Below are 11716 nucleotides of genomic sequence, written 5' to 3'. Positions count from 1 at the left end.
CTAGCAAATAAGATTTGGCTCACATAGAATAATCTACCTCACATAGTCAAACTACGTCACTAGCAAATAAGATTTGCCTCACATAGCATTTTATAGAAACACCAGCGCTTCCCATCAAAGTACATAAACAATAAATAATTTAGTTAGAGGGTTAGTCGTTTCCATGCATACAAAATGATAAAAAATATTTCCATAGAGATCTTGTCTCTCTTTCACAACTCTTTTATTTTCGACATCCTCTCATCAAGGATAATAATAGTAGTAATAGTCAAGATAACCATTTTTTATAACAAACCTGCCACTACTTTATCTAACACTTGAACTTCACTGTTATTGACCTGTTTTCTGACACTCTGCAATCAAAAACTCATTACAAAACTATCATAAACATCCTTGATCACGATCATAATAATCAAGTCTTTTTGAATAACTGTCATAAACTTCAGCAAACTGAACATGAATAATATCTGCCCGAACTTCAGAAAATCATTAGAACCATTAGATATATTCAAACATGAGAACAATTAATCACCTTTAGCATTTACTATATATTCCAGAACTTTGTGATATAATTATGACAGAATCAGATAAGAATAAAACCTTTCTGACACTACATAAACAAAAATATTTTTCTCTTTACGGCTATTTAGACATCAGATTTCTTAAACATCATATACTAAGGCTTGATTCCTAAGTTAAAAGTGTTATAATAGTCAAAGTTGACTTATTTTTTCAAGCTTAATTTCTTCCTTAGTGTGTGATGTTTAGCTAATGATTGTTAAAGAAAACGGACAAAACTTATTTCTCTTAAACTATTTTTAGTCTTATATCAATTATGTGTAAATCTATTATAGTTTTCAACTTAACCTAGAAAAGAAATTGATATTGTGATATTGCTATCAGAATTCAATTGTGTAGCCTTTTCAATCTAATTCATTGACTTATGTTTGATTAGTGGGGATTAACACGAACCCATTTCTTATGAAAATGAATGGAACACTTAGCACTCATTGAATCTAGGTGATACTCACATTAGATTATTAGACCTAGATCCAATGAGTGCTAAGTGTTCCACTCATTCTCATAAGAAATGGGTTTGTGTTAACTACCACTTATGAAACATAGATTAATGAGTTTGACTAAAAAAACTACACAATTGAATCATGATATCAATATTACAATTTGTCTTGTAGAAAATATCTCTTACTTATCAAAACCAATATTCTTTGAATTAATAAATCAGTTCACAACATATCTATGTTTAAGAAGTATTTAATGCAAATGAACTTATGATAAAAAAAAAATGATAAAAAGAATTAACTTAAATCAGCCTTTTGTCATTCTAATAAAGACCCCTTTTTTGTTTTAAAGCACTGATTCTTGATCCTATGTTAAACAAATCGATACTTGCTTTGATTGATAGCACTTTCACATCTCTTATGGAAATGCCTCCTTTCAATCTTTGTTTTGACAAACTGATTTAAAGAGATCATCAATTCTTAACATATCACATGCTAAGGCTTCATTCATAAGTTAAAAGTGTTAAGTAGTTAAAGTTGACTCATTTTTCGAAACTTAATTTTCCATTTGATACTCTCATTAACATACAAAACAATATCATTTCAAGTGGGTTAAACCATTTTAAAAACTACGAAACTCCTATTTTATCACTAGAAACCATGGATTAACTTTTCTTAACAAATACTGAAACCACAATTTCCATTAAAGAGAATGAGCTTTAATAAGAAATGACAATCAAAATTTAAGTCATCTTTAACGTATGCTGATTATTTTTTCAAATACCAAAGTAATGATCATACTTAATTAACTTTCTGTAAACATAAATTGCACTCGTAATGAACTTTATTTATTGTTGAGAAGTTGTCATTTCATCGATATTGTCATTGTGAGAAATATTAATGTAAATTTCAACAACTCACAACCCTAAACCTAAAATTTATACTTGGCACTTAAAAAATTGCTCGGCACTTGAAGGTGCCGAGTGCCAGTTTTGGTCAGCACTTGAAGGTGTCGAGTGTCAGGATAGGTGTCGAGTGACAGGATAGGTACCGAGCGACAGGAAGAATATAGGTGCTGAGTTAGCTTGGCAAAAGGAAGCCAAGTAAGCTCGACAAACAAAGGCAATGCTCGGCCACAATGAAATGCTCGGAACCAATGGATTTCGAGTGAGCTCGGCTCCAACTAAAGTTTATAACTTAGAAAATTCCAATGTGAATGCATTCACCATTAAAACCAGAGAGCCAAAGCTTTAAGCTTTCAAACAAATTTATCAAATGCAACATACAAGGGAAGATCAATAGATTCAAGTATGCTTGCTTGCTTTCTATTCAATCTTTCATTAAACTATTACAAAATCTGGGAGCATTCAACTTTAACCAGAAAACCCTAAAATAACCCTAAATTGATAATACTTCAAACTTCAATAAACTTTTAAACTTGCAACTCTAATGGCTGCATACAATGGTGCCTATAGCAATCACTGCTTCAATAGGAGAAATCCAAACAACAACAAACTTACTGAGTGAGCAAGGGAAACACGTGCAACTGCAGGCACAAACTTTTTCCTTCTTCCTTCTCTGCTCAACTTTGCAACTTCTCTCTGATCTGCTTGATTTGCAAACTCTACTGAATGAATGAATAAACATTCCTTTTGTCACATTCCTTCTTTTTCCTCTCAATGTTCAAATTCAAAAATTCACATACCAAATTTATGTTTTATGTCTGTTCTGCTGGTCGTCAGGTGGTAGGTGGGCGTTTGGCTCCAGGGGCAAACGTCAACTGCCGTATTAAATATTCCAACACTCTCCCTTTGTCCCGAGCCAAACAAAACAAGGATCACAACTAATCCACATCAACTACACCAAGACACTCCCTTAGGTGTACAAAAATTTCAATGCCTAATGGCTTTGTGAAGATGTCTGCTAGCTGCTGCTCAGACTTACAAAAATTCATTTTGATATCTCCATTCTCCATCAACTCTTTGATGAAGTGATATCTAATCTCAATATGCTTGCTTCTCCCATGGAAGACTGGATTCTTGGATAATGCAATTGATGAGATGTTGTCACAATAAATTGTGGTTCCATCCTCTTGCCTTTCATTCAAATCTGTCAAGATCCTCCTTAACCAAATAGCTTGGCATGTTGCTGCATTTGCTGCTATGTATTTAGCCTCTACTATAGATTGAGCAACAATAGGTTGCTTCTTGGATGCCCATGAAATTGCACCCGATCCCATATGAAATATGTATTCGAAAGTGCTCTTCCTATCATCTATACTTCCAGCCCAATCACTATCTGTGTAACCAACCAAATTGAATTCATTTGATGCAGTGTACAAAATTTTAAATCCTTTGGCACCTTTCACATACCTTAGGATCCTCTTTCTCGCTTGCCAATAAGAATCCTTTGAGGTTTCCATAAATCTGGAAATTAGACTTAATGCATGCATTAGGTCTGGCTGAGTTGCAGTCAAATACATTAGACTTCCAACCATACTCTTGTATAATATTGGATCCACTCTTTTTCTAGAGTCTTCCTCGCTCAACTTCAGACCTGCTACTGTTGGTGTGGGGGCTGCCTTACTATTCTGCATTTTAAATCTCTCCAAGATCTGCCCTACATATTTTTCTTGAGAGATGAATATGCCATCATGCATTTGTTTTACTTCTATGCCTAGAAAGTACTTCAAGAGACCTAGGGCTATCATTTCAAATTCACTTTTCATAGCCTCTTTAAACTCACCAATTAGAGCCTTGTCATTTCCAATAAAAATTAAATCATCTACATACAAGACAACAATCAATACATTACCATCTATTGCCTTGATGTAAAGAGTGGGCTCACCATTGCTTTTGCTAAAGCCATTGCTCATCAAATATGAGTCAATCCTACTGTACCATGCTCGTGAAGCTTTCTTGAGCCCATAAAGAGCTCTCTTCAACCTATATACTTTGTTCTGTTCACCTGCAACTTCATAACCAGGTGGCTGCTCCACATACACTTCTTCTTTCAATACACCATTAAGGAAGGCAGACTTCACATCCAGTTGAAATACCTTCCACTTGTGCTGAGTTGCAATTGCTATGACAACACGCACGATTTCCATTCTTGCAATCGGGGCATAGGTCTCATCATAATCTTTTCCATACTGCTATTTGTAGCCCTTGACTACCAGCCTTGCCTTATGTCTATCGATCTTACCTTCAGCATTACATTTGGTCTTGTAGACCCATTTCACTCCAATCACATACTTTTGAGGAGGCAATTCAGTTAGCTCCCATGTCTCATTTCTTTCTATAGCATCTATTTCCTCATCCATGGCTTTACACCATTTCTTCTCCTTGATTGCTTCTTCAAAATATATTGGATCAATATGAGAAAATAATGCAAAATTAACACTCTCATGATAATCTTCATACCTTTCATCTTGGTATATCTCCCTAAGACTCTTGGTCTTTCTTGGTAGCAGGGAGGAGAGTGTAGGATCAGAATCTTCACTGCTGATGCATTGCCGACCAGCTCAATCTTCACTGGTACTCGACACTAACACTCAGTCATGCCTTGAGGAGCTCAGCAATGACTGAACTTGCTTGCCTTTTCTTCTATTTTCTTCTTCTTCTTGCTGTTCATCAGCATCTTCTTCACTCATAATTGGCACTTTACTAGAAGTGCTTGGTGACTTATCAATTGAACCATACCAAGAATGATTTTCAAGAAATTCCACATCTCTTGAAAGCATCATTTTGTTGTTCAATGGGTCATACAATCTGTATGCCTTTGATTTTGGGTTGTACCCTATGAAAATACATTTCACACCTTTGTCATCAAATTTTTGCCTTTTCTCTTTAGGCACATGTGCATATGCAACACATCCAAACACCCTTAAGTGTTCAACTGTCCATCTTCTTCGTGACCATGCTTCCATTAGAATTTTGTCAAGGACTGCCTTTGTAGGACACCTGTTAATTAGGTAAATTGTTGTTGCCACAGCCTCTCCCCAAAATTTAGTTGGGAGACCTTTCTCTTTAATCATGCTCATTGCCATTTCAACAATGGTCCTGTTCTTTCTTTCAGCCACTCCATTCTGCTGTGGTGTATAGCTGGTATGAGCTCTTTCTTAATGCCATGTTTCCTGCAAAAATTTACAAAAGAATTGGAGGTATACTCCCCTCCTCTATCTGACCTTAGGACCTTGATATAGTGTCCACATTCTCTTTCAGCCTGGGCTTTAAATTCTACAAATTTATCAAATGCTTCAGATTTATTCTTTAAGAAATACACCCATGTCCTACGACTGAAATCATCAATGAATGTCATGAAATAAGTACTCCCCCCAATGGAAGTAACTTGAATAGAATAGACTAGGTTGGTATGCACTAACTCTAATGGATATCTAGCCCTCCTAGAATTTCCAGAATTAAAGGGAAGCCTATGTTGCTTACCCAAAATACAAGCCTCACACTTGTCACATGAATTTCCTATACGTGGAAAACTTTCTACCATTCTTTTATTTAACAATAAATTTAAACCAGCATAGCCAAGATGACCATACCTGAGATGCCACAACCATAAAGGGTCTTCAATCACACTCCTTAGAGCTGATTGTGTGTGAGGTGCAGCACAAACTTGAGATGAGAAACATGTCTCAATCCTCAAGGGAAACATTCTGTTCTTTGTCATTTGAACTGCTGCAAGTAAGTTCTTGCTCCCATCCTTTTCATGAATGACACACGTGTCATTCTCCATCAGCACTTTGTATCCATTTTGAATGAGCTGACCAATGCTCATCAAATTGTGCTTCATACTAGGGGCAAAATACACATTTTGTATTTTTCTTTTCTTACCTTTCTTGGTGTGGACCATAATAGATCCTTTGCCCACAACTGGTAGGGTTCCATTGTTACCCATTTTAATTTTAGTTATGAAACTCTTGTCAATGAATGAAAATAAGGTTTCAATTCCACTCATGTGGTTGCTACATCCACTGTCGAGGTACCAAACCTCAGGGCTTCCTTCTTCACCAACATTACACATGATGAAGGCAGCAACATTGGGTCCACTTCCCATGTTCACATCAACCACATTTGCTTGTCCTGACTGATCATTCTGCTTCTTTCAACATTCATTTGCATAATGCCCATATTTATGACAGTAGTAGCATTCTACATTACTCTTATTTGAGTTGTATTTTTTCTTACCTCCTCTTGAAGTATTTTGTGAGTTACTTGCTCCATTTGCTCTTCTTGAGCTTTCTGCTGCAACATTTCTTTGTCCTCCATTTCCTCGACCTCTACCTCTAGAGTTCCTGCCTGAGCCATTTCTTCCTCTCCCCCTTCCTCTTGGATTTGACTGAGCCTTGAATGCTTGCTCTTGGAAAGTAGAAGAAGTAGATCTATTGATCCTATGCTCATGGGTTTGAAGAGAACCCATCAACTCATCCATTGTCAAAACAATGAGGTCTTTTGCCTCTTCTATGGTCATGACCAAACGGTCATATTTATGAGGTAAACTCCTCAATATCTTTTCCACTATCCTCTGTTCTTGATAGTCTTCTCCATTTGACTTCAATTGATTAATTACATTGGAGGTCCTTGAAATAAAGTCTGTAATTGATTCATTTTCCTTCATCTAAAGGTTCTCAAATTCCCACCTTATATTCTGTAGCTTTACAGTGCAGACTTTATCAGTCCCCTTGAAGTTTGTCTCAAGGATATCCCAAGCTTCCTTTGCATAATTTGCTGCTGCAATCTTTGGGAAAATTGTCTCTGTCATTGCCGCTTCAATCAAGCTTAATGCTTTTGCATCTTTTCTCCTTGACTCTTTCAAATGAGTCTTCTATGCATTTGTGAGGGCAGTATACTGAGTTGGATCAATCACATCATTGAATCCATTAACCACAAACTCCCACAAATCATTTGCAACCATAATCATTTTCATCGTCTTTGCCCATGTATCATAATTCTGTCCATTAAAGGGTGGTGGCTGTTGCCATATCTTTCCTGCATCTCCTGCCATGTCAAATATCTCAAGAAAACAAATGCCCTAACCCACTATGGATGTGGGGCCTCAAAGCTCTGATACCATGTGAGAAATATTAATGTAAATTTCAACAACTCACAACCCTAAACCTAAAATTTATACTCAGCACTTAAAAAATTGCTCAGCACTTGAAGGTGCTGAGTGCCAATTTTGGTTGACACTTGAAGGTGCCGAGTGCCAGGATAGGCGTCGAGTGACAGGATAGGTGCTGAGTGATAGGAACAATATAGGTGTCGAGTTAGCTCGACACAAGGAAGCTGAGTAAGCTCGGCACATAAAGGCAATGCTCAGCCAAAATGAAATGCTCGGTACCAATGGATGTCGAGTGAGCTCGGCTCCAACTAAAGTTTATAACTTAGAAAATTCCAACGTGAATGCATTCACCATTAAAACCAGAGAGCTAAAGCTTTAAGCTTTCAAACAAATTTCTCAAATGCAACATACAAGGGAAGAACAATAGATTCAAGTATGCTTGCTTGCTTTCTATTCAATCTTTCATTAAACTATTACAAAATTTGGGAGCATTCGGCTTCAACCAGAAAACCCTAAAATAACCCTAAATTGATAACACTCCAAACTTCAATAAAATTTTAAACTTGCAACTCTAATGGCTGCATACAATGGTGCCTGGAGCAATCACTACTTCAATAGGAAAAATCCAAACAACAACAAACTTACTAAGTGAGCAAGGGAAACACATGCAACTGTAGGCACAAACTTCTTTCCTTCTTCCTTCTCTACTCAGCTCTGCAACTTCTCTCTGATCTGCTTGATCTACAAACTCTACTGAATGAATGAATAAACATTCCTTTTGTCACATTCCTTCTTTTTCCTCTCAACGTTCAAATTCAAAAATTCACCTACCAAATTTATGTTTTATGTCTGTTATGCTGGTTGTCAGGTGGTAGGTGGGCGTTTGGCTCCAACAGCAAACGTCAACTGTCGTATTAAATATTCCAACATGAATCTATTGTTCAGTTTCAAAAAGGAATTCCTGTCGCCTAAATGAAAGGAAGCGATTTTGACTCCTAGAACAGCTAATGAGAGCATCATTGTTCAATGCATCAACACTATTCCTCATAATACTATAAATGACAAACTTTTGACATCAATGATAAACATTGCCAAAAGCAATAGTTACATCTGATCATACACTTATTTCTTTGGTACATGTGCATTAATTTTGATTTGGTTGACTTGGTAATAAATTTATTGGCTTCCTTTCTATTCAATCTTTCATTAAACTATTACAAAATTTGGGGGCATTCGGCTTCAACCAGAAAACCCTAAAATAACCCTAAATTGATAACACTCCAAACTTCAATAAAATTTTAAACTTGCAACTCTAATGGCTGCATACAATGGTGCCTGGAGCAATCACTACTTCAACAGGAAAAATCCAAACAACAACAAACTTACTAAGTGAGCAAGGGAAACACATGCAACTGTAGGCACAAACTTCTTTCCTTCTTCCTTCTCTACTCAGCTCTGCAACTTCTCTCTGATCTGCTTGATCTACAAACTCTACTGAATGAATGAATAAACATTCCTTTTGTCACATTCCTTCTTTTTCCTCTCAACGTTCAAATTCAAAAATTCACCTACCAAATTTATGTTTTATGTCTGTTATGCTGGTTGTCAGGTGGTAGGTGGGCGTTTGGCTCCAGCAGCAAACGTCAACTGTCGTATTAAATATTCCAACATGAATCTATTGTTCAGTTTCAAAAAGGAATTCCTGTCGCCTAAATGAAAGGAAGCGATTTTGACTCCTAGAACAGCTAATGAGAGCATCATTGTTCAATGCATCAACACTATTCCTCATAATACTATAAATGACAAACTTTTGACATCAATGATAAACATTGCCAAAAGCAATAGTTACATCCGATCATACACTTATTTCTTTGGTACATGTGCATTAATTTTGATTTGGTTGACTTGGTAATAAATTTATTGGCTTCCTTGGTATGATATATATGATTGATCCCAATCTCTTTAGTTTTGCATTGGATTGATTCTTGGTGTTATATATATTTTATTGACACACGCTGATGAATGTGATGACACTAATATTCTAGTTATTCCTCTAGTTTAGGCCTTGGATCTTGCTCATGGGAACAATGCTGAATGTTGATTCTCCACTTGATGGTCAAGATGTTTATCAAGTAATGTTCCTTACATGTCCATTATGATTACAATCATTCAGATATGGTGAGTTTGGTGTCTTTTAACGAGTGATGTGTACACAAGCACACAACAATAGAATAAAAGTTAAAAGTTAAATACGAGTCAAAACTAGATACAAACATCTCAAAAGAACATATAATGAAAGTACTCACTAACCCCCAAACTAAAGCAAAGCCTATTTTCATACACATAATTGGATACTTCTAAGCAAAATGATGCTATTCATAAATCCCAAAAAGAGAGTAGTTTTATCAAGAGAAGGAGATCACATTACTATGAGTAGCATAAGACCAATTAGATGAACAACTCTCATGTGGAGAAATGAGATTGCCTAAGCATGTGTGTTCTTAAGAGCTTGGCCATTTTATTAGACACTATCTAAAAAAGAAAATTATTATTTTTTCATGATATTGCATTAGTCACATACATAGATAGTAATACCTACTCTAATTAATTAATAATGCATGTCACAAGATATTTGTACTTCTTCTAGTAGCCTTATTTAAAGTTGGCTTAAGTTCTTGATCTTTTGTATCATTCATAACTCAAGTATAATTTAATATGATTTTGTTGTTACAACATCCAAAAACTCATATATTAGATAACATCATTCAAATTAAATATAATGAAGTAGTATAATTCAACTTGGTTTACTCGTTTAATTTAATTTTACATGCATAATAATCATATCTCAAGAGTAAACCAAATAATGTTTTATTATGAATAACATGCCAATTTCTAGTAATATAAATTAAATAACACAATTTACAAAAAAAAAGGGTGATACAAGATCAACACTTAAGAGTAAATCATGCAGATTCTAGAACAAACAAGCCCAAATCGGAAAATATGTGTAGAACTTGGAGAGAAAAAAACATAAAAAGTCACTCAAGAAATAAGAGTTGCACCAAAGGATAGTTGTGTATTATCTCTATCATCCTTTCGATCCCATACATCAATGAGGTCTAGGGAAATTTCTAGGAAATACCACCCTTATTTTGTAGCAACCTCCTCTTTATCCTTGTCTTCATGCATGGGTGAGATTGTGAAAACCAAGTGAGAGAGCCATTTAGATGAATTGTGCAATTTACTATCACTACCAAAACTCTACCTGCCATTACCACCACTAGTGAGTGGGTCACACCTCCTCAATCCCACTTGAAGATAGAGAACCCATGTGGTAAGAGCAATCCCTTCATATTTCCTCTTTACACCCACACTCTTTTGTAACATAATTTCTTGTTAGAAATGTGTTTGTCCTTGATGCAAAACTATGAAATGAAAAGGTGGCATTGAATAGACTTTGAAATATGCTAGCGTGGCATTGATTATATTTTTAGTGGGACACATTAATGAAATGTTTTCGACAGCTGAAAATGATAACTCTTGAGTATGATATTTGATTTGGGTTAAACCCATGACATGTGGTGCTTGGCTATCATTGAAGCGATGAGTTGAAATTGTATGGTAGATCTCAAATAATGTTTAATTTAGTTTGGGAAAGTATTGTGCATTCATAAAAGATGCAAAAACAATGTTTTGATTGCTTATTCAAGACCGTGTTTCACTACGTACAGGGTTTTGGAGCTCTTTCTAAGGATAAGTTTTGGTTTTTTTCAATATATGTTTCAGTTTATTTTGGAAATCAAAATGATGGTCTTCTTGGGTGTATACGTTCAGTTTCAAAATGTAAATCTAATGTTTTTTCTTCCACAAGACATGGCTTGGAATACAGTGATGATTTATTCAATATGACTTTACTATCTTCTGTTTCAAGGTTCTAATATAGTTTTTATTGCCTCTTCTTTGTTTTCATTTGGATAAAAAATGACCATTTCAATAGTGGTGAAATCATTTATCAAGATGCAAAGAAAGGTAACAAAATATGTATATTCAGCTACATATATGAAAACTCAACTTGTGATTGCATTCAGTTTGAAAGATAGTTTATGAAGTTTTTATCAATGCATAGAAGCTTCTTTCATTTCAATTTGAATTGAAATTGTTATTAATTAATGTGGAATTCATTCATTGTGTTGGCATGCAAAGAAGAAAGACATATGTATCATTTTCTCTATTTTGAAACATCAATCTTTGTGTGGTCTTTATTATGGGAAAAGGAATATATGGTTGAAAAGAGGAAACACTTCTCAGTTTTTTAACGACTTTTTGAAATTGTTTTAGCAGTTTGACAGTTGGATAATAAACGAAAGTTTTATTTGAGAAGTTGTATAAAACAATTGGTTAAGAAATTAGTTTTCTTTAGATTAATGTATATTTTTCTTAAGGAAAGCCTTGTGCTTGAAAGTTAGTTGATAGTTTTTCCTTGAAGACCTAAAACACGACAATGTAAAGCAGTTGCATGTGGTTATAGTTCAATGTTTGTATTGCAAACATGGTTTCATATTTGACATTTTTTTGATATATGAACATTGCAAGGATTCTCTCGTAAAGACAAATGATAGTTT

The sequence above is a fragment of the Cupressus sempervirens genome, chromosome 2 (genome assembly GCF_028749045.1).
Source record: "Cupressus sempervirens isolate cs-2001-9-10 chromosome 2, ASM2874904v1, whole genome shotgun sequence".
In the NCBI taxonomy this organism is placed as follows: domain Eukaryota; kingdom Viridiplantae; phylum Streptophyta; class Pinopsida; order Cupressales; family Cupressaceae; genus Cupressus; species Cupressus sempervirens.
This window is presented reverse-complemented; position numbering follows the sequence as displayed.